General features: G+C 47.4%; 1 long non-coding RNA gene across 8 annotated transcripts in view; it reads left to right on the top strand.

Moving 5' to 3' along the window:
• LOC109547140 (uncharacterized) overlaps nt 1-22993 on the top strand; it is a 43184-nt gene extending 20191 nt beyond the window's left edge. For 7 of the 8 annotated variants that reach the window (XR_012329851.1, XR_012329846.1, XR_012329847.1 and 4 more), the window contains 3 exons: nt 15814-17294; nt 21741-21904; nt 22146-22993. This is a non-coding gene — a long non-coding RNA (uncharacterized lncRNA). The remainder of the gene's footprint in view (nt 1-15813; nt 17295-21740; nt 21905-22145) is intronic. The other variant, XR_012329850.1, reaches the window with a different exon arrangement.
• Nucleotides 22994-24504: the final 1511 nt, after the last annotated feature.

Genomic DNA, 24504 nt, shown 5'->3' with positions numbered 1-24504 from the left:
AGGGGAGGCAGCAAGGCTGTGTCCTCCACTGACGTCTAACTTCCGTCTGGTCCACGGGGAGCCCAGGGATGTGAATTGCACCACAGAGCTGGTCCCAGCTTGAAGCAAAGGCTGACTTTTATGCCGGAGTATCAGGGTGTTATCGGCCGCCCCACTCCAGGGAGTGAGGGGCTTGTGATACATCCTTCCAAAAGAAGCGGCTTCTTTCAGCTGAAGGCAGTTCTCCAGGGAGGGGGCAACTATGAGCTGTGAGCAGCCAGCACTCAGGGGGGAGACGGAGGCTCTGCAGAAGCAGAGGGGATCTGGTGGGATACACACAGCGGCATCCACTGTAATACACCTCCTACATGCTGCAGACGGGGAAACTGAGGTCCAGGGAACGTCAATGACTTGCCAAAGAGCACATTACTCAGTCTCTGAGGTTAGGGCCCTATTGTCAACGTGTTCCACAGTTTCATCCATACATCCTTGAAGGCAGAGTGTGGCCTCTGGTAGAATCTGTCTTCTGTGTTTGCTCAGCGCAATGACTGTCGAACTTGTGGGCATGATATGAGACATATCTCTTTAAGCTGGTGGCATACTTCAGGGCCTCGACATTGCTGCGTCTGTAGTACAGACTGTAATGAACTGTCTTCTCTTTATGCTTGTGCCTAGGGGTAACTTTCTTGTAAAAGGGGCTAGTTTAAAAAACAAACAGACAGCAATATCCTCTCCAATATGTTTCCCTAAGGGATAAAAATGCATCCTCAAATGAATACGAATGTTGGAATCATAGAATTTAGAGCTAGGAAGGGAATCTCAGAGATCACCTAGGGAGTGGAGATGGGGGAGGAGCTCATTTTCAGCACCAACAATGAAACACCACACTCTTTCTTCACCCACCTTTTCCTTTGGCAGGTGTTTACTGTAAGCCTGCAGGTCAGAAGCAGTTAATTCTTTCTCTCCATTCTAATAGTCAGACACATGTAGGCAATAAAATAATATCCAGGATATTCTGTAATATCACTTGCAGCCAATAAGAGCTTCTAAACCATGTGTGAGAATCTAAACTACCACCTGAGTTGATATTGTTCCATCCCAAAGCAAAGAAACTTGACATTTTAATTAACTTGTGTGGCCTGATCATGGGCAAATGTAGGTGGTATCTTGAAATATGGAAACAGCACTTGAATCTCAATTTCAACCTTCGAATATCTCTTGGAGTCTGAGGATGCCTAATTGGAGCTCAGTGAATATTTTCATATTATAGATGGGGAAACTGAGGCCCAGGGTAGGGAAGTGATTTTCCCAAGGCTGCACAGTAAAGAAGACACAAAACTGAAACTCAAAGTCAGACATTTCCTCAGGACTCAGGGATACCCCACATCAAATGTGAGGGCCAATGGGGCTTCCCTGGTGGAGCAGCGGTTGAGAGTCCGCCTGCCGATGCAGGGGACATAGGTTCGTGCCCCGGTCCGGGAAGATCCCACATGCCGTGGAGCGGCTGGGCCCGTGAGCCATGGCCGCTGAGCCTGCGTGTCCGGAGCCTGTGCTCCGCAACGGGAGAGGCCACAACAGTGAGAGACCCAAGTTAGGGCCAAGAAGATAACGAGTGAACTTGCGCATTGCAAACAGAAGAGTTCTCTACATATGTAAGCGCTGGCCCTTCTGGAGTCCATCCTTTTGAAAGACTCCCTTGACAAGCAGAAGGACTTGAAAAGTCAGCAGGAACAGGGAGAAGCTCAGGACTTACAGTTTTTAATGAGGAGAATCAGGACGTTTTTCTGTGGCTTTTCTTGAAGGTGATCCCTATAACGCTGACGGACGATCCTTTCCCATTTTAATAGCAGTCTGGTGGTGATATCATAGCAAATAAATTTAAGTGACATGTGGAGTGCAATTGCAGAATTTAAACTCTAACCAAGCACTGTACTTTTTTTTTCTGAAGATGTGACACAGAGCTGATTGACCTGCATTCTTGAGCCATATTTATAGGGCAAAAGCTTTCTTGGCAGCGACGTGAATCAGTTCGTGATCTTCAAGACTAATAGGATAAGCCAGCAAGAAACGCTGGGTGTGTGTGACTCTCTACCTCTAGAAGGGCTGGAGTCATTATAGTTCTCCCCGGGTACCACTGAGTTCAATGCCACCCTGACTCAGGATGCCCACCCAAGGTGCTGTTCCCATTAATGAGAGCTGCCGCCACAGGTGCCAAGACAGCTAGGACGATGTGGGGTCATTTGAAGGGCATTGCTGAACCCCTTTCTTTGAACCTCTCCTGCTGATTCTGAAATACCTTTAGAGTGGCTCAGTTCAATTTTGTTCATTGACATCCAAGCTGGAAGGGAGCAGAGAGTATCTAAATTGACATTGTCATTCGACAAATGGAAAAACAGAGGCTCGTCCCAGGAGTGTGTCTCACCCGTGATCACAGCTAGTGACAGAGCCAGAGCTAGAACCTAGTTCTAGACCCTAGAACTGTTGGGTTTTCCTGGAGTTCTGATTTCACCATGTCCTGTAGTCGTCCCAGCTGAACAAAACTATAGTGGGTAGCATCAGGCTCTGCTGTGAATAACACAGCCACATATTCGTTCTTCAACAAATAACTTTACTGAGTATCTATTATATGTGAAGTACTCTTCTAAGCACTGGGAACATCGTGATGAACTAGATAAAGGCTTTGCTTTCATGAACTTCTAGGGAAAGAGATGCGCTGATAAACTAATAAACAAGTAAACAGATAATGTCAAGGAATTAGATAACCCTATAAGAAAAACAATAAAGCCATGTAAGCACTTAGAGGGAGAGAGATGATTCTAGGGACTATTCTGGAGAGACTGACCAGGAAAGCTCTCACTGTGGAGGTGACCTTTGAGCGGAGACAAAGTAATGAAACAAGTCATATGAAGAGCCCTCCAGGCCGAGTGGAGAGTAGGTGCAAAGGCCTTGGGGTGAGAATTAGCTTGATGCATTCAAGGAACAGAAAACAGATCAATGTAACTAGAGTGAAAGGAATAAGATGAGAGTCTTAGGGCAAGATAGCTCAACTCAAATAATGTTAGTGGGAAAAAGTAAGGAAGCAGAGGTGGTAGCAGATCACTCCTGAGTGATTTTCATATAAACGGGAGCATAGAAGCAGGGGTGTGTCTAGAAGTGAATGTGGGGTCTAGAGAACTGTTCTTAATTTGTGAGATATTCCAGCATGGTTGTGTGCTGATGGGGACGGTCCAGTAGAGAAGGAAAGAGTGGTGACATAGGAGAGACAATGACGCTGGAAGAAACAAAGTCCTTGAGTAGGAAAGTGCTTGGAACCCTGGTGTGTGCTGGAAAGGACCACTGTTGATGAGTCCGGGACCAATTCTTCCACGATAACAGGATGAATGCAAACAGCTTGGTTGATTTTTGAGGTGGGAAGATTCAGTAGTTTTTTTCTTATTGCTCTTATGTTAGTTTCTCAGGGTAATAGTAGGTGAAACCCACTTCTACATATATACCCAAGAGAAATGAAAACATATGTCTACTCAAAAACTTGTACATGAATGTTCAAGCATTATTTATAAGAGCCAAAAAGTGAACCCAAACGTCCATTAACTGATGAATGGCAAAATGAAAAAATACCATGTGGTATATCCATATAAGGGACAATTTTTCAACAATAAAAAGAAATGAAGTATTGATCCATGCCACAACATAGACGACCCTTGAAAATATTATGCTAAGTGAAAGAAGCCAGCCACCACCAGAGACCACAAGTTATATAATTTCACTTATATGAAATGTCCAGAATAAGCAAATCTATGGAGACAGAAAGTGGATTAGTGGTTGCCTAGGGCTGAGATGGGGGTTGGAGGGGAAAGGGGAAGTGACTATAATAGGTATAAAGTTTCTTTTTGGGGTGATGAAAATGTTCTAAAATTGACTGTGGTGATGGTTGCACAACTCTGTGATTATACTAAAAACCATTGCATTTTAGACTTTAAATGGCTGGATTGTATGGTATGTGAATTATATCTCAATAAAGCTGTTAACAAAATAGGAGAAGAAAGCATCTGTTGTCTTAGTCTGCTCCAACTGCCATAACAAAATACCATAGACTGGGTGACCTAAACAAAAGCAATTTAGTTGTCACAGCTCTGGAGGCTGGGAAGTCCATGATCAAGGTGGCAGCTGATTTGATTCATGGTGAGACTCACTTCCTGGTGTGCAGACAGCCACCTTCTTGCTGTGTCCTCACATGGTCTTTCCTCGGTGCTGAGAGAGAGATTGAGCTCTTGTATCTCTTATTATAAGGGCACTAATCCAGTTATAAAGACCCCACCATCATCACCTCATCTAGCCCCAATGACCTCCCAAAGGTCCCATCTCCAAATCCCAAATGCCATCACACTGGGGGTTAGGGTATATGTGGATTTTGGTAGAGGACACATATTTTCAGTCTATAATGGCTGTGGATGGGGTAGGGTGTTGGAGACGAAGAAAAAGACGAGGAATGGGATCTCGGAAGGGGACCATGAGTTGGCTGTGGACATATAATAGGATCGCTGGACAGTTCCAAAGGCAGCCTTGAGGTTTGTGATCAAAATTTAAAGTGATAGGACTCAGCACAGTTAGTGTTTTGTTGTTAGTTTTCTTTTTTTTCCCCAGCTACGTTTTCTAATAATGTACAGGGATAGGCAGAGAGTTGAATTTAAGCAGGGTTGGAGTTTTAGCAGGAGAGGGTGAGCAGAGGGAACTGAGAATCCAAGGGAGTCATTATAGTGAGGAACCTTGAATTCTAAGGTGGGGAAGTAAGAGTAGGAGGACAGGAAGGGAACGGACAGTGAAAGATGGGAGGGGCAATGGGGTGGGGTCCTAGTGGGTCAGGGAGGTGCTGGAGTGATGGTCTCAGAACAAGTGAGCGGGAAGAAGGGAGGTGGTGGGTGGTCCAAGCTTGGTGTGTTAGTGTGGGTTCTCCAGAGAAACAGAACCAATAGGAGATATACACATATATATCATAAAAAATTATCATGAATAATAATAGAATATATATCTCAACATATCATATTACAATGAACTGGCTCATCGAGAAGTCTCAAGATCCACAGTCAGCAAGCTAGAGTCCCAGGACTGCTGATGGTGTAGTTCCAGTCCAAGTTCAAGTCTGAAGGCCCAGATGGAAGGCAGTCAGGCAGGCAAACTTCCCTCTTCCTCTCAGCAGGATCAGCTTTTTTTGTTCTTTACCAGCCATTCAATGAGTTGAATGAGGCCCACCCACACTGGGGAGGGCAATCTGCTTTACTCAATCTACCCATTCAATGCTAATCTCATCTAAAAAAGCCCTCATAGACACACCCAGAATCATGTTTGACCAAGTGTCTGGGATCCGCATGGCCCAGTCAAACTGATACACAAAGTTAACCATCATACATGGTATGCCTGAAATTGAGATTTGGGAAGTGGAGCATTTGTTGGTACTGAAAAAACAGAGACATAAGACATGAGTTGGATTTTTGTTCTGTCTTCTGGGACAGTGCAGTCTGGTCGAGGAGATGGAATAAGCATACAGATGATGCTAATTCAAGACCAAGGGTTCTAAGACTCACAAATCCACATAGTGTTATATTATGGACTGAATTGTATCCGCCCTCCAAAATTCATATGTTGAAGCCTTAATCCCCAGGGCCTCAGAATGTGATCATATTTGGAGGTGGGCGTTCAAAGATGTGATTAAGTCAAAATGAGGCCTTTAGAGTGGACCCTACTCCAATATGATTGGTGTCCTTATAAGAAGAGGAAATTTGGACACACAGAGAGACACCAGGGATGCGTGTGCACAGAGGAAAGGCCAAGTAAGGACAAAGAAGAAGAAAGCCATCTTCAAGCCAAGGGAAGAGACCTCAGAGGAAACCAACCCTGCCGACACCTTGATCTTGGACTTCCAGCCAAACTTCATAGCCAGAACTATGAGAAAATAAATTTCTGTTGTTTAATTTACCAGCCTGTGGTATTTTATTCTGGCAGTCCTAGCAGACTAATAAGGGCACAAGGAGAAAGACATTTCATGTGGCTGGAGAATAAAGAAATTCTTCCTGAAGTCTTTCCAAAACCTATGAACAGAGTTGACTAAAGGAGATGTGGCTTCAGTGCTCGAAAGATTTGCAACCACGGTGCTGGCTGAGGGTCACGGGGCAGAAGAGCCTTTGAGACAGAGATGAGAAATTTCACAGGTGTGTGTGTGTGCATGTGTGTGTGCGCGTGCATTTGTGGGGCTGTGCATTACAAGAACAAAGGCAGGAGACAGGAGAGCATGGGGTGGGTCAGGGGGCAATGAGAGGCTGGGTTTGGTAGGGATGAATAAGAGGATTAGGCTGGGGTCACATTGTGGATACTGCTCTGGTGTGTGCCCCTACTTCTCCAGGGCTTGATGAAGATAAGGGATGTGGGAGCCACTGTTTTCCCAGAAGTTACCTGGAGGAGAGGATGCACTGATGGGCGGTCATCTTAGTAGTGACAGTGAGTCTAGACCCCACCTGTGAGATACAGACAGGACAAGTCACTGGAGGCCGTTAGGAGCATCAACAAGGAAGGAGTCCGGCACCCCCAAAGGGCATGGGAAACTTAGCAGAGTTTGGCTCCCTGCAAAGAGGACTTGAGCTTGGGGGTGGTTCCTTAGGAAGGAGCAAAGTCGGGAAGATAAACTAATGGAACCAATATCTCCTGAGCAGATTCCGGGTCCCAAATACTCTATAGGTCCTCTGTGCCCACGATCTCAGCTCCTTCTCACAACAACCCAGTGAGAAGAGCGCCCTTACCCCTACCTTGCAGATGAGGAAACAAGCTCAGAGAGGGCAGTCACATGCCCAAGTTAGAGACTGAGCTATACAACCTAAATGTCCCTGCTTTGCTCCCCTACCCCACCCTGCCTCTGCAGTCATGTTTGCAAGGACAGATTGCCTGGCCAGTGGAGCCGCCTGCCCAGTTCGGGTTGACAAGTTTCTGCCCACCCCTGTGGTATGAACAGGCATTGTTCTCCCAGTCAGAGGACTTTCTCTACCATCTAGGTCTCCCTGGGTTCTCAAGGCCACAAGACCAGCAATCACAGATTCAAAGGAAGCATTTTGGTCCAGGGAAAGCCTCAGGGCTCAGAGACCTATAAGGTTAGGGTTAAGGTTAGGGTTAGGGTTAAGGTTAGGGGGATGTGACAAGTGTGCTCATAACGTTCTCTGAACGCTGGCAGAGGCTGACCTTTCAGAGCACGACTGATGAACTGGAGGATAATTCGTTGCAGGCAGGACCCGTCCAAGCAGAGACAAAGAACAAATTTCACGTGCCCTGCAGCCTGGCACATCGCACTTTAACCTTCAGCGGCAGGAGGCCTGGGGGAAATTTCATTTATTGGTGCTTACGATGCACCCCGTGCTCTGCACATATCATCTTGTAGCTTAGAAGCACTAAGGTCAACTCAGCAGGAGGGCGAAAGCCTTGTCACATGGGCCAGCATGCGACACCCCCAGAGACCTGTTGGGTGGACAGAACGTGTGGCGGTTCTTCTGGCTTGTCCCCCATGACTGTGCTGAGAGCATCGCTGGGACAGTTTGCAGTCTGAGCGCCTGGCGAGGGACAGAACATCTGAGTTCCCCACGTCATCACTGCCACTGCCAAGCCTCTTGGATGGTTTCTGCTCTTCTGGCAATTTCAAGCCTTCTCCCCAAGGGCTCAGCGGCTGCCTCTCCTTGCTGCGAGCATTTCGACTGTGAATTCAGCACAAAATCAAAGGCTGTTCTGGATTTTTCTCCTTTCTTTACTAGGAAATGTTCTGTTTCATTAGAGCAGATTTGAGCCATTGGTCCTCCTCCACCAGGAGGATTTTGTGCGCACAGTGATCCCGCTGGGCCAACTCTCGAGATAGCCCTTATTTTCTGAGCTAGTGGTTCAGCGGGGGTGGATTCAAGGAAATGTATTAGTGTGGAACCGCGTCTATTAGTCTCCGTCTCTCAAATCAGTTGGCTTCTCTCCCGCTGGTCTAGATCACAGCCCTATTAACCTTCCAGATACGGCATCTAAGCCTCCTCTTCTCCATCCTTCCCTGTCACTCACCTGGAAAGGCTCAGTGAGCCTGGAGCAGGAAGGAGGGGAAAGGCTACTGCAGAAGTTGGGAGGAAATGTGCGAAGGGGTCCAGGGTACCAGGGGAAAGGGGAGGATATAACTAGGACCAAGAAGGCTGAGGGGAGGGGCTGGAAGGTATCAGATGAACCAATTTTCTGAGAACCCGTTACAAGTCAGACACTGCCCTGAGCCTTTCAAGCTCAACATCCCAGGCAGGGAGATCCTTCTAAAACATAACTCTGACCTCACTACTTCGCTGCTTAAAACTCTTCGAGGGCACTTTGGAACCCATAGAATAAAGGTCCAAACTGCTTCTTATGCCACTGAAGATGCCCCAGCTCTGGACCCTGCCTAGTTTTTGACCATCCGCCCTTCCCTTCTTACTGCATGCCGTCATCCCTGATTGCACACGCAGACTGACACCGGCAGTTCCCCAGAGATCCTCTCGTGGCTCTGAGCATCCAGGAGATGCGGAGCCCTTTAGCCAGGATGCCCTTCCGTGTCTTCATCTGTCAGATAATGCCTACGTGCTCTTTAAGTGTCTCCTCCTGTGGGTGCATCCTCTCTTCTCCCCCAGGCTGGGACAATCGCTCTTTGGATTCTCACATGCCCCATCACAAGCCCCATCCTACACACATTCCCCACGTGATAATAATTTGTCTTCTCCACTTGGAGGTGAGCTCCTTGAGGGCTGGACCTGGGCCTTTCATCCCTGATCCCCAGAACCCTGCATGGTGCCGAGCCTGTGGCTGGCCCTCTGAAAATGCCTGTGTGTGGATGAATGGCTGGGCCCATTTGCAAATAGGTTGGCAGCATACCAAACTCCCTTCAAAAGCAGTGTCAGAAAGCTCCTGGTAACCAGTTGCTTTTTGGTTCCTATGGAGGTGGCTGGAGCAATGTGGACCATTTGAAGCCAAGGGGGTCATCAGAGGGCTTCAACGGGTACAGGCGTGAAGGGACCCACATTTCCAGCAAGTCCAGGAGAGGAAACAAGAAAACCACTGGAAGATCTGGCTTCTAAGCCATTCATGCCCAGGCAACTCAAAGGCAGCAGAACACTCCAGGCTAAGCCACTCTCAAGCCAGCATCAATAACCTAATGGCAACAGAACAGCTAGCTTGCCCTTCCTCACTTGTACAAGCCCAGGGCACCCCGTGCCCCAGCATTTAGACTTTCATTCGTTCACTTACCAACTCCTTCATTCCCTCAACACATAACCTACGAAGCACCAGCTCTGTGCCAGGCTCTTTGCTAGTGTCTGGCAATTCAGAGATGGGCAGAGACAGTGGACTCTCTGAAGGATGTGGTAAGCAGGTGGTCCATCCGGCATGATGAATGCCACGGTGGATTAAAATACAGAGAAGGGCTCCTCTCTTGGTCAGGGGTTTATCCATCTCGGTTTCTCCATCTTGCAGTGGGGGCTTGGGGTGGGACATCTCTGGTATTCTATGCAATTCAAAGAAAACAGGGGCCTGAAATAGTCCTGGGGAGCCCAAGTTAAGGCCTTCTCAGGACTCAGAGAGAGGAGCTTGATCCGATCTGGCTGGAGCAGGCCGTGTTCCCTCCACGGAGCCCCAGGCCTTCTCAACAGCACCAGCCCGGTCCTTTCTCCCTTGGCCGGCTGAGGCAGCTGCTGGCCTCTGCCTAGTTTCCCGACAGGAGAGGGATGTAGAAGGGGCCAGGGCTGAGAGGATCTCTGGCCTTCCTCGGCGGGGGCCTTCCCTATACTTACAATCTGGGCTTTGCAAGGTGGCCTTGTCTGCGTCTCGTTCCAAACATGGCCAAGGACTGGTTAATCTTCGGAGAGCACTGAGTGCTCAGCTGCAACGAGGGCCATTTTTCACTCTGACACTATCACCCCCCAGCCTTTTGCTGTGTGAGCTCGTGCTTGCTGTCACTGCGTCTGCTCTTCAGACCAGGGACCGCCGTTTGCAGTGGAAAGTCAGTCCTTCCGGGTTGCTGTACCTCCTGCCTCTGACCCAGGTAAAATCCCTCCCCCTGGCCTTTCCCCATCATAACTAGTACCAGCCAGTTGGACTCTTGAGATGGGTAAACTCCACCCTAATCCTCACTCAACACTCCCCTGCCTTCACTTGGGGTGTTCTGTCTCCTCTTTTCACCAGCCAGTCCTCGAGAGCAGGGAGCTGCATCTTCTCCTTCTCTTGCCTTCCTGCTAAATTGAGTTCAGAAACAGCAGACATCCAAGGAAGACAGTAAATGTCACTTGATTGGCTGAGGTCAGAAGAGCTGGGAGACCTGAAATCAGAGATTGTGGAAAGGTCCTCAGTTTTTCCCACCAGTGAAGACTGGAACTTGCCCTTATGGGGGTGAGCTGGGGATGAGTCAGGGACAGGCAATGCGGCCTGGAGGCTGCTGCCTGTGGCATCAGAGAGAAACACAGGGAAACAGAGCCAACAGGAGATAGATAGATAGGTGGATTTATTATAAGAATTGGCTTATTTGATTATGGACCCAGACAAATCCCAAGATCGGCAGTGGCCAGCTGGAGACCCAGGAGGGCCAGTGGTGTAGTCCCAGTCTGAAGGCCAGCAGGCTGAAGACCCAGGAAGAGCTGATGTTTCAGTTCCCATTCGAAAGCAGGAAAAAGCTCATGTCCCAGCTCAAAGGCAGGAGGAGTTCCCTCTTACTCAGTCTTTTTCTGCTATTCATGCCTTCAAATGATTAGGTGAGGCCCACCCACACTGGGGAGGGCAATCTGCTTTGCTCAGACCGCTGATTCAAATGTTAATCTCATCCAGAAACACCCTCACCTGCACTCCTAGGATGATGTTTGGCCAAATATACAGGCACTTATGGCCCAGTCAAGGTGACACACGGAAGGAAGCATTACAGGGAGAATCTTGCACTGAACTTCGTTGTACTGCGTCTCACCACTTTACAGAGTGATTAGCCATTTGATGAGGAAAGCGTAGCCCCGGACTGTCAGCATTTGTATCCTGGATTTGTCACTTTCCCTCTGTGGGAACTGGGAAACTTTGTTTAACCTTCTGTGTCTAAGTTATCTCCTGAGTAAAGTGGAGCTATAAATAGAAACCACGTGGTGGTATTGTGAATATCGGAAGAGCTGTGACCATGTGAAGTTTGCTTAGCGCACTTAGCACAGTGTCTGGTACATAACACATGCACAACAATTGTGAGCTATTACTATTGATGTTATTACAAACCTCTCTCCCCTCCCCTCCCCTCCTGACTGTGAGCTAACTCAGTACAGAGAAAAGTGCATGGGGTTTGGATCCAGGGAGACCAAAGCTGGCTCCCTTTCTTAGCAGCTGCACATCTTGAGAAAATCACTTATATTCTCTGTGCCTCGTGTCCCTTGTCTGTAAATGGGGATTATGTGACCTCACTAGATTGTTTCAGGGATTAGAAAAGTGTGCATACAGTGTTCAGCCCATGTAAGACACTCAGCAGTCGCTGGTTCCTTCACCCCTGAATGGCAGAGACTACCCCATCTTTCCTCAGTGTCCCCAGAGAGCACCTACCATGTAGGAAACATTCACAAAATAGGTTGAAGGCAGTGGCTTTGCCACCTGAGAAGCATAACCCCACTCATCCCCAGAGATGCCCTCTAGAGATTGGGCACAACAGGCACCAAGCGTGGCATCGTATCCGCACAGTCTCTGGGAGGGCAGTCAGTGCCACAAGCATTTGGCAAGCTCTTGCTGGTGCCAGGTGGAAGTGAGCTGATGGAAGGCAGGACAGACAGCTGGTGGGAGAAGAGAGAGGCCATCTCTCAAATCTGGGGCAGATGGAAGTGGACAGACAGAATTAACTGTATTTGAGAATGATTCAGAACAAAGTGGAAGATTATTCCAGGTCCTCTAGCCCAGCTGCCTCCTGCCCTGGAGGAGAATGTGTCCCAGGCGCTGGTGCCATGACTCCGGACACTACGTCTATTGAGGCCCATGAACCATCACCCCACTGACTAATGGCCTTCTTTATGTCAACCTGGCGTCTTCAGTCTGTAAAGTACCTGCACCTCATCACAGTCCCAAGAGGTAGGCCAGACAGGGGTAATGGGTCCCATTTTTCAGAAGAGTAAACTGAGACTGAGAGAAGTGCAGGGATTTGCCCAGGGTCATACAGCTAGTAAGCAGCAGCTCTTCTCATTGTCAGGTTAGTGTTCTTTTCTCCATGAAGACAAAACTAGTGTCCTTTCCAAGTGTCCCTGGTGGCTGGCCAGGCAGAATGCGCAGCCTCACAGCTGTGTTTTGGGCTGGCAGACATCCCCAAGTGACTGGAGATGGAGGATTTCTTCAACAGCAAATTGAATCTAAGTCACTGTGACAGGAGCTGGGCATCTGACTCCAAGTCAGTCCAAGTTGTCAGGACGTATGTCTCACCCTCCAGGTCATTTCTTCCCAGCACTTGTCAGTCACTCTGTGCCAGGTCTCCTCCCTTCCCCCCGCTTCCCCCCGCTCCCCCCACTTCCTCCTCTTTATTATCTGCCCCTTTTCTTCCATCTTATTCCATAATCTCTTTTCTTGATCAGATTGCAACACAAAGTTCATATTTTAATGGACTGGCCTTGGGATAAGGTCACCGATATTTTTAAAAACCATTCAAGGGACTTTTGTTTTTTTTTTTTTTTGGTCCCCTTTAGAGTCAGGGATTTTTAACCTGGTGCCACGAATAGTGGTTGGCTGTAAAAGAGACAGAGAATACGTGAAGTTATATTAAACATTTTTGTAGTTATGATTTTATGTGAATTGAGGACGGGGGTGCATAACACTCATCAAATTCTCAAAATGGTATAAACCCAGAAAGGCGAAGTCCTTTATTATGGCCTTATTGACTCTTACTTAACACACAACGATAGCAAAATGGTTTGATGTGGCTTTCTGGTCCATAGCAAAATAGCGGCAACTAAGCCAGGAGGCAACTGCATACAGAGCCATGCTGGCGTCTAAGGAAGAGGATTTTTTGTTGTTGTTGTTCAAGATGAATGCCTCTTTCCCATTACGGAGAAGCAAAAGCTCTTGGGCTGATGGCCTTTTCCCACTGTCACATCCCAGTTCTGTCCACACAAAGAACCATGATAAGTATGACCATTAGAAGATACCAACATGTGAGGCCAGCGGATTTAATTACTAGAAGTCACCTAGTGACTTGAATCAAGATTCAAAGTCATAAAGACTTGGGTTCAAATCTTGGCTCTACTACTTATTAGTTGTACAATTTGGGGCAAGTTTCTTCACTCTATGCCATTGTCCTTCCTTGAGTATAAAGTCGAGATGAGAAACTTAACTTATCCCTTGGTTATAATGATTTAATGAGATTTAATGAGATAACCTAAGCCCTGACATGTTAATTCCCTTCCTCACCCATGAAAACTTGTTTATCTAAAGGCCAGGCTTCAGGGTCCCTTGGCTTTCTGGTACAGAAATCTGAAAGCCTCAGGGAAAAGTCTGGGCATAAACAAAATAGTTGTTACAAAACTCAAGCATTAAACCCTACTCAGAATCTTATTGGGTCCCATTTTACCCACATGTCTAACTAGCTTGATTAGTTTTTCATTTATTTCATTAGAAGTTGAATTACAATTGGATTAATAAAGGAAAAATCTATTATATTCAGGTGTAAGATTGCTAAGAAAAGGCATAGAACAAAGATTAAAAACTAAATCTATACATAACAGTAGAGAGGAGCAGTGTATTCGTTTGCTAGGGCTGTCAAGGCTAAGTACTATAAACCGAGCATCTTAAACAACAGAAATGTACTGTCTCAGTTCTGGAGGCCGGAAGTCCAAGATCAAAGTGTTGGCAGGGTTGGTTCCTTCTGAGGGCTGAGGGAAGGATCTGTTCCATGCTTCTTGTCTAGCTTCTGGTGGTTTATTAGCAATCTTTGGCTGCAGAAGCACCATCCTGATCTCTACATTATCTCCACGTGGTGTTCTCCCTATGTATGTGTCTGTCTCTGAATTTCCCCCTTTTTATAAGGACACCAGTCATATTGGATTACAGGCTCTCCCTACTCCAGCCTGACCTCATCTTAACTAATTTCATCTGCAAAGACCCCTTTTCCAAATAAGGTCACATTCTGAAGTACTGGGGGGTTGGGACTTCAACATATGAATCGGGAGGGGGAGCACATATTCAACCATAACAGGCAGAATACGGGAGTTATTTAGTTTAAGGGCAAGCAGCCTCTATTCCTGAAAGAAATACTAGATTCAGCCCCCAAACGATAAATGGCACTCAGAATAACAATTCCTAAATCATTACAAAGAGATAGTTTTGTTCAGTAGCTTTTAGGAAAATTTCTATTAAAAATGTCTAATGTGGGGCTTCCCTTGGTGGCGCAGTGGTTGAGAGTCCGCCTGCTGATGCAGGGGACACGGGTTCGTGCCCCGGTCCGGGAAGATCCCACATGCTGTGGAGTGGCTGGGTCCGTGAGCCATAGCCACTGAGTCTGTGCGTCTGGAGCCTGTGCACCGCAACGGGAGATGCCACAACAGTGAGAGGCTCGCGTACCACAAAAAAAAAAAAAAAATGTCTAATGTAAAAGAAGCTGGGGGCTCAAATCTCACTCCTGAGGACCCACTGCTCACCAGGCATGTGAGGGCTGCACAAATGTGGGCTATAGTTTGCATCTCAGGGGGGTTCCCAGCATAAGCAGACGAGGGCCCAGAAGGGCACAGCATCAGCCTTGTGGTTTTAACCTCAAGCTTTAGGAGCACTTAGTCCGTGCACCTAAAGCCCCGAGTCCCACCAGGTCTCTGCTGAGCTGACTTGCAGCCATTCAGATAGGAAATGTGGTGAGCTCTTCTGGTAAGTACAGGTCTTCTGAACTAACCAGGGATGCAGGCCAGGCTCCAATCAGATGCTCGAAGGAGGTTGCCACAAGGTCGCTGGCTATCAGGAATCACTCCTCTCTAGGGAGTGTGTTAACATCGATGTTATGAATTGTTTATACTGTGCAGCAAGACACGAAACAAATAGCACCTGTTACCTGCCTCACCTGGCTTGGCATTTACCTAGGGATCGGAAGCAGTCTGGAGGAGTGGGCAGAGCCCTTGGATAATCAGAAAACCCAGGTCCTAGGCCCAGCCTTCTGACTTCCTAGCAGAGCGAGCTTGGCAAGTGCTTTAACTTCTCTAAGCGGCAGTTTTGTGATCTGCAAAACAGCGGTGATTTATACACAGGTGACTGTAAATATCAAATGGGACGATCGGTGTCCAAGTACCTTGAACACTTTAAGGTGTGAAATCCATGCACTGTGTAGAGCTGGTGAACCCCTCTCCCAGATTTCGCAGAGGGGCAGCTGCACCCATTCCCAGCTGTTGTAGGTGTCGACTGCTAACAGCGCAGACTTGGATCCTTTCTGGGGGATCCAAGGTCTGGCCCTGGTTGCTGAGAGCTGCTTTGCCTAGAAATGCCTAATATCTATAGCCAAATTCTGCAGGAGTGACCCAAGGCCAGTGACTGATTGATGTGGGGTATAAGCGCCCAGCCCCTGCCCCTGCAGGACAGTCTCTGGGGTGCAGCTTAAGTACCAGAGTTCCCTGCGGGATCCAGTTGAGGCTAGACTCTCCCTAAACCACTTCTCCTCCTTCCACGTTCCACACTCCTCACCTCCTCTCAGGTTTCTCCTGAGAATATTCCCTCTTTAAATTACTCACACAAGGATCTGCATCTCCAGCTCCATCTCTAGGGAAGCTGAGCTAAGGCAGGGTGCTGTGTAAGTGTCTCTGTGGTATTTCCATCTTGCCTTCTTTTCTCTTTCAGGGATGACACCATCCCGGTTTGACTCCAAGATCTTCGCACTTACTGCCTACTCTGCCCTGAATGCTCTTCCCACAGCTCACCAGCTGGCAGGCTCCTTGTCATTCAGCTGAAATGTCACCTGCGTGGAGATGCCTCCCTAGCTACCGATGTAAAGTGGCCATTTAAATTCCCCGCATTGCTTTCTGCGCACTCTGCCTCTTGTGCATCTCTTTGTTTATTATCTCATCCCTCTCCCTTCTCCTCTGGTGAGCTTTGGTTTTCATCTCTGCGACAGCACATTTGGGCTGAGCAGTCTCTGAGGGCCCCTCTTGTCCCGGCGTTCCACTTTCTATGTGCTGGGATCAAATACGAAGCAGTTAACATTCCAATAAAAACAGCAGATAGCATGACAGTTCCGTGGCCACCTGACCGTGATTCCCACCACAGACTCCTTCCCTCCCTGGGTCTGTTTCCTCACCCGAGGTAGGGCGAGGTGACCCTCTGCTCTCCGTCCTACATTCCCAATGACATTTAATATCTATTGTTTCTGGTACCCGGGGACACACTGCTCCTGCAGAATTGCTTCTGTCAAAGCTGCTTTGTTTTCTGTGCTCTCTTTAAAGCAGTAGCAGTTGGCTGACATGAAGGGGTGAAAATGCCTTTTTATTATTTTGGTGCATATGCGGGGCTTCACTTTACCACCATTAGCCCTGTGTCCCTCGAACCTCGTCTGTTCCGGTCACAGATGCTGAAAAGAAACCCGTTTCTCCCTGTTATCTACAGACTCATGGAACAAATAAGATATATTCCCCATACCAGGAAGCTCAGTCCACAGGGAGACTCTCTAGTGAGTGTAATTAAAGCACATTGCATTCGCCCATTCATTGCTGCGTTAATTCATACACTTATTCAGCAAATATTTAGTGAGAGCCTGTTATCTAGGCTCTGAGGACACAACAATGAATGAAACAAAAATGCCCACCCTCGTGGAGCTTATGTTCTCATGGTACCTGCTGTCACAGAGGTATTTCAGGGTGCTCTCCAAAACTGAAGAGTGAGCAACTAGTTCTCTCCATCCAGATAGATCTTGGAAGTCTTTCCTGAGGAGACAACATTTGGGCTGGGTTTTGAAGAATGAATAGGAGTTCCCTGGGGAAGGCAGGGGTGGCAGGGCATTGTTGTGGCTGGGCTGGAAGGCTGGTGGCAGGGAGGGCTGGGGAGGAGGCCAGAGAGATAGGCAGGCAGGACCGGATCGTGAAGGCTTTGTGAATCACACCAAGTAGCTGCCATTGACCTTGAAGGTGATGGGGAACCACTGAAGGGTTCTGAGCAAGAGAGATACACGATTCAAGCTCTGTGTTAGCCGTCTGCAGTGTGGGCAAGTGTATTCATCTCCTACGGCAGCCGTAACACATCGCCACCAACTGGGTGACTGCAAACAACAGAAGTGTGTTCTGTCCCAGCTCTGGAGGCCAGAGATCCAAGACCACGGTGTTGGCAAGGTGGGCTCCTCCCGAAGGCTTGGAGAGTCTGTTCCATGCGTCTCTCTAAGCTTTTGTAGGTCACTGGCAAACCTTAGCATGTCGTGGCTTGCAGCTGCATCACTCCCATCTCCACCTCCATCTATCTTCACTGTGTACGTCTCTCCCTGTGCCTCTCTGTCTTCACGTGGAATTCTCCTCTCTGTGACCCTTCTTTTCTTATAAGGACACCAGTCATACTGGATTAGGGCTCACCCAGTATGACCTCATCTTAACTAATTTCAATAAGGTCACATTCTGAGGTACTGGGGGTTAGGACTTCAGCATATCTTTTTTGGGGGCGGGGGGGACACAATTCAACCCACAATGTTAAGCAACTTGCGTAAGAGCTGAGAGCCAGCATGAGTATAAGCTGCAGGGGTGAGGGCCGGGGATACCTGTGGTAGACACCCCACTTATAACTGCACCTGAGCAGGAGTGGATGAGGGGCTTGTGGGCAGGGATGTGGGTTTGAGGTGTTTCCGTAGCACTTTATATGGGACTGAAAACCATCAATCGTCCATAACAATGAATGGGGGAAATAGAGGGTGGAGTTATGGGAGATTAAATCCCACCCTCTGGTCACCCCTGGGGGCCATAGCTGCCTCTCCCATGGATGGCTCCTCCCCTCTGAGAATGCAGGTGGCCACTGGGGGCAACTTGAAGAGCATCTCTGCACTTTTAGGTTCTAAACTATGTGTGATACGGGCCCAGGACAGGCACGCCCACTCCAATGATGCACGCTGAGGAAAGCCACACCCACTCGCATGGACCACACATAATGGGGCCACCTGCTCCTCCTGAGCTGTGCCCCAGCAAAACCCAAGCAAACTGCAGCCCTGTGCACGGCTTAAAGATTCTCTGCTGACTACAGAGTGGGGCAGCACAGAGGCTTGGGGTCCCCACCTCCCCAGGGTCCCAGAGATCCGGGTTCACAGCCAGCTCAGCTGCCCCAAGTCCATCACTTACTCTCCTGTCCTGCTTCTTCCTCTTTGAAAGGAGATGATGCTACTGTGGTTGGTCTCTGGAGAGCAGGTGTGCAGACGCCCTCAGGAAGTCACAGCTCCTTCTCATTAGGAAGGTCAGCCTTGCCTGGCGCCTTCTGGAGGGATTCCCACAGCACCCGCCAGCCGCATTCAACAGGTCCAGATGGCCCTCGCAACCAAACGCCTCTGTAGGGCTGCTTGTAGGGAGTGAATGAAACATCAGATACACGAAAGTGTTCTGTAAACCCCAAAGCACCTGCAGAATGTTTGCACTCACTGTGATCGTGAAAAGCGCTGGAAGCTGCAGCCTTCCCACTTTGTTGCATCCACATGCCATCCTGGCACTGGAAAAGAATATTAAATTGGCTTCAGAGTGGCAGACTTTTAAGAGTTTGTTTCTTCTCCCTTCGATCTCCTTTTTCATTACCAGGTGTTGCTCTGGCAATGAAATTGCAGCTTGCAAGCTACTGTATCGGGAGATGCCTCTGGAGAGACAATGGTGCTGGTTTAGGCTGAGAGCTCCTTTCACTTGGGAGGGAAGTGCTGGTTTAGAGCATGAATATTCTGGTGCCCCAGTGGCTCCCCGTTATGTGAAGCAACCTCTCTCCAGCGCCTTCCATGGCCAGGGGTCTACACTGACATTTCTGCTCGTTTTCCTGTCACTCTGCCCTTCTGAATGGGAGTTTTGTAGGACAGGCTTCCCTTTGAGGACCTACTTTGGGGTCCCTAGTTATCCCCTGATGCCCCACACAGCCCACACTCAACCATTTAGTTGGGACAATCCTGCCCCAGATCCAACAACCCTGGGAGACAAACAGGGTAAACTTAGGGCCCACCCTTCACAGGAGGAAGAACCTAAGGGTCCATCAGGTGAAAACTTCAGTTCCAAGGCAGGTTTCCACTGATAGAAATTGATGGATAGTTTTGCCACTACCAAAAGAAAGAGTACTGCAATAGTTTTTCTTGTATAAACTTCTACATTTTGTGTCATACTTAAATGGGTTTTTCTCCTCTCTGACATTATAAAAAAATCCCAATATATTCTTCTAGTACATTTATGGTATTCTTTTTTTTAATGTAAATCTTAGAGAATTTTACTTCGTTAGGAATGTAATTTTTCCTCCAGATGACCTTTCGGCAACTTCACACTGTTTATTGAAAAATTCATTTTGCACCACTGATTTAAAATGCAACTTTTATCGTATCCTAAATTCTTGTATGTCTTTTGACCTCTTTCTTTATATTCATCTGCTTTTCTAGTCATGTACCTGTACCACACTCTTTTAATGACCAATACAACTTTGAACTGGCACAATGAATACAGAGAGTGAATAAATACATTTTTAATAAATCATGTACTTATTTGATGACTAGGACAACTAGGTAGCGTTGTATTTTTGACTTTCAAGGCATTGGTTTGCTACATGTATATATTTCAGATACAGCATAAGTTTGTGACTATGGCATAAAAGTTAGTTTTTTTAAGTATCTCAAAAAATATATAAATGTTTCTCAGTCTCCATGATCCTCTGAGATGCCCTGCTGGAAGATGGCATGATGAGAGAACACAAGGGGCTGATGCCTGAGAAACAGCCCCTAAACACAAGCCCCGTGCAACTGAAAAATGTAGCCCAACAAATGCCAGGCTCCAACCAACATCCCTAGAGAAGGGATGGTTCCTACAGCTAGGACTTCATCTTCTTCATTGGTCTACCCTCGGCACTTAGTACTGGGTGTGGCACATAAGAGCTGCTCAATACATTTGTGTTGCTGAATATAATTCCTCCAGGGAAGAAGTAAATCAAGGATGAGAGATTAGGCAGGGCACCCCCTTAGCACTTTCACTAGGGAGGGAATTACTGGTAGAACTTCCTCCTTTTCTGAGGAAATGGGAGACGTGGTCCTGCCCGTTACTTCCTTACTTCCAGGTGGTCTTTCTCATCTGACCTGAGGATTAAAGACAAGAGCCTAGTGATAAGTCCCAGTGTATTATGGGCAATTTTCTAGAGTGTATACGGGGAAAGTTAAAAGTAGGATGGGTTATCTGTTTTATATGTAGTAGTGTGTATCTGTTAATCCCAAGCTCCTAATTTATCACTACCCACCCGCTTCCACTTTGGCAACCATAAGTTTGTTTTCTCTGTCCATGAGTCTATTTCTATAAGGGAAAAGAATCTGAAAAAGAATAGATAAATATATATGTATAACTGAATCACTTTGCTATACACCTGAAACTAACACAACATTGTAAACCAGCTATACTTCAATTTAAAAAAATAGGAAAAAAAACTAGGATGGGAACTGGTCTGAGTATGTTGCTCGCTGATGATCTCACCTGAGACAGGTAAAGCTTGGAGGTCACAAGATTTTGGGCAGTGGTACCCAATGCTGAGAGGAAAAATGGGCTCTGGACTCAGAGATGTCTGAGTTTGAAGTCACTTTTGGCCACTTACTAGCTACGTGACCTCGACCTCTGTCTCTTAACCTCTCTTAATCTTTGCTCCTTTGCGGGGAAAAATGTTATCAGTTCAATCTGCCTTCTCAGGTTATGGTCGAATGAAATAATCTCCTGTTTGTAAAAAGTTTACCTACTTAGCAGTCACTCAATAAATGCTGTTCCATAGTTTAATGAAACAGACAAGAAATCTTTATCATTCAGGGACTGATTACAAAAAGCATGGGTTTGGAGTTGGATTGACCCCAATTTACACCATATCTGCCATTTATTCACAGTATCCAACAGGATGATTTGAATGATGTCCAACTACACTGAAAAAATAAAGGAAATCGATTATCTGACAAAACAGGAAGTCTAGAGGGAGGGCAGGCCTTGGGAGTGGTTGGTTTAACAGCCCAACAATGTCATCAGAAATCCAGCCTCTTTCATCTCTCTGAGGAGCGCTGGCTCCACCCTAACGGGGACTCCCTCATGCTGGCCAGACGGTTGCCAGCAGAAATTGGGGCCACATCTGGGCAACGGCATCACCTCAGGAGAACCCCACATGAGCAGCAAGCCCAATGGCATTGCCCTTGAATGTCACATGCTGCTTGGCTCAGAGATAATGGGACCTGGATCCTGGGATGTGGCCACCTTACCCCAAAGCATGTGGGGCCAGAGGGTTACTTGGGTAAGACTGTGGTTCTATTAGGAAGGACGAAGGTGGAAATGGATGCCCAAAAGTTTAATCAATTGTCACTGAAAGCAACTTTAACCTCCCTGAGATTGTTTCCTCGTTTCTTTAAAAAAAAAAAAAAAAAAGTGAATCAATCCTACAATTCCTCATGGAGTCTTTGTAACGTCTACAAGAGATCGTATATATAAAGCACTTTGCCCTAGACCTAGGATGTAGAAGGTGTTGAATAAAAAAATCGGTATTTTTATTATTATTTAGGACACTGAATTATAACTCCCAGAGCACTTACAGCTCTTAATTTTCCACAGGGGGAAACTAAGGCTCACAGAGATCAAGTGTCCGTAGGCTGCACAGCTGGTAGGTTGCAGCTGACACCAGATTCCTAGACCCCTGGCTCTTGGTGCCATGATGCACGTCCTCCAGCTCCCTCTCCTTTCAAGGACCCCAGGACAGAGTGTGATGCCACCAAAGGGTAAGAGAGGGCTGCTGAAGAGGGCAGGGAAGACACAGGGTGCCATTTCCTATTTTGCTCCCACAGAGGGCAAGGCAGAGGCAGGGACAGCCTGACTTAGCAGCCCTGAGCATCCCTGCCCCTGAAGTCCCAGGCCACCCAGAGCTGCTTACTCAGAAGCGCTGCCCACCCCTTCCAACGCCTGCCCAAGGAAGAAAACCTCCACATAAGCATCTCACTGCTGCCTCCTTGTTTTGCTCAGGAAGTGGCCCTCAGGGAGCAAACTCCAATAAACTACCTTCGGAAAGTGCATGCTGGTGACTGGGAGAGAGGCCACCACACCTCAGGAGGACATGCTGACACTGGGCTTCCTCTGGCAGTGACAGAACCAGCCAGACACTCCTGAGAGAGGAAGTTGATCTCATCTAATTAAAGATTCCCTTCTGAGGACTGGCTTCCTGTTTCGGGCCAAGCCTGCAATTTCAGAAACTTGACCCTTTCTTGATACATGCAACTCTTTCCATTATCCTTCATAATCCTAGCTGAGGTGTGCCACGTACAAACACTCAGGTGTGCAGGGTGGAAGAAGAACATGGGAACTCGAGTCTCAGACTTGAGATCAAATCTGCTACTTCCTAGCTGTGTGATTGCAGGCAAGTTATTTAACCTTCCTGAGCCTCAGTTTCCTTACCTCTACCATGAAGATAGTAAGTCTACCTATTTCAGATGTTGCTACAGATTGAATTGTGTCATCCACCCTGCACCCTGTACCCTGCCACAAATTCATATGTTGAAGCCCTAACCTCTAATGTGGTGGTATTTGGAGTTGAGGCCTTTGGGAGGTAATTACGATTAAATGAAGTCATGTGGGTGGGGCCCTCGTGATGGGATTCGTGCCCTTATAAGAAGAAACATCAGAGATATCTCTCTTTTATTCTCTCTCTTTATCTCTCTCTCTCTCTCTCTCTCCCTCCCTACCCCATGTGAGCACACAGTGAGAAGGAGGCTGTCTGCAAGCCAAGAAAAGAGCCTGTAACAGAACTTGATTTTGCTGCCACCTGATCTCAGAATTCCAGCCTCCAGAACTATGAGAAAATAAATATCAGCTGTTCAAACACTTGGTCTGTGCTATTTTGTTATGGCAGCCCTAGCAGACTGACAGGTATATGTTGTTTCATGTGGTGCCTATCATTTAGTAAGTGCTCATTAAATGGTAGATTTTTTTTTTTTAAAAAAGGAAGTTCAGTATTTAATCTCACAATTCCTATGTGTGTTAGGGATGGGAAAAATCTATTATCAATTCAACAGGTATTTACTAAATGCCTCCTATGGGCCAAGCATTATACTAGTGATTGGGACATTATGAGCAAACAAGTGTGGACCCTAATCTCATGGAGCTTACAGTCACATGGAGGAGACAGGCATTATTCAAATAAACACCAAGATGTGTATTTTATTAGACAAATACTTACACAGCTTTTGCTATGAGCCAGGTGTCTTTCTAAGTGTTTTCCAGATGTTAACTCATCTGATCCTCAGAAAAATTCCACGGAGCAGTTTTACTAATTCCCCCATTTTACAAATGGGAAAGTGAGGCACAGGTAGATTAAGTAATTTGCCCAAGGTCACCTGAATCATATAATAAACCATTCCCAAATTCAATGGCTTAAAGCAACCTAAAAATTTCGAGTTTCTCATGAGTTGTTGGCTGAATGTTGGCTCTGACCAAGCTGGGCTCAGCTAGGTGGTTCTGCCATTGTCATTCATTCATGTGCCTATGACCAGCTATGGCTAGCTGGGCCTTGGCTCTGTTCTATGTCTCTCTCCTCTTCTGGGACCAGCAGGCCAGCCCAGGCAATATACTTACCACCATGGCAGAAGTGAAAGGAAGCAAGTCACAGGCAGGTGACAATCTGATGGGCCCATGTTACCAGGGATAGATGCCTCCAAAGCAATACCAAGAGAGCTGCTGCCTCCTTTACCAGCTCCATGGTTCCTGCCCACCTTCGGGGAGCTGTGGCTATTCACCCCTTCCTGTCCCACTTGAGGAGGGGACCCTGCGAGCCAAGCCCTCCTGCACCCAGTTCCAGCCACTTGACCTGGGGATCCACCAGCTCTCTAATCAGGGACACCTGGGCCTCACAGTGGTCTGGTCTTCGCAAGTTCATGGAGGAAAATGGCCAGGCTAGACCACCTTGTCGCTAGTGAAGGGAAACAACAGGAAAACCAAAGCATGGGCTTGGGCAGAGATCCCAGAAAAGTCATCCGTCTACCCATGCAGCCCTGTAAGTCATCCCACTATTATTATTGAACACCTCCTGCGTGAGGCCAGCTGTAGAGACACGTGTGCAAAGGGCTCTGTTCCCTGTCCCAGGAGCTCTTGATCAACAGGGTGTCATCCAAGCATTCATCCAGTCATTCATCAAACAAACACACCTGGCCCGTCTCTGCCGTGCTGAGGACTGAGCCGTCTGAGGCCACACGACGCAGGAGTTAGAGCAGACTCTGGTATCACACAGGCTGGGTCATGGTTTCAGTTGTGCCACACAGTGCTCGACCTCACAGCGGTAAAATGAGGGCAATAACAGTGCCTGCAGCTGGAGGCCCAGAGGTAGTGGTTG

The sequence above is a fragment of the Tursiops truncatus genome, chromosome 2 (assembly GCF_011762595.2).
Source record: "Tursiops truncatus isolate mTurTru1 chromosome 2, mTurTru1.mat.Y, whole genome shotgun sequence".
NCBI classification, from domain to species: Eukaryota; Metazoa; Chordata; class Mammalia; order Artiodactyla; family Delphinidae; genus Tursiops; species Tursiops truncatus.
Note: the sequence above shows the minus strand (reverse complement) of the source record. Positions and strands in the feature narration are given on the sequence as shown.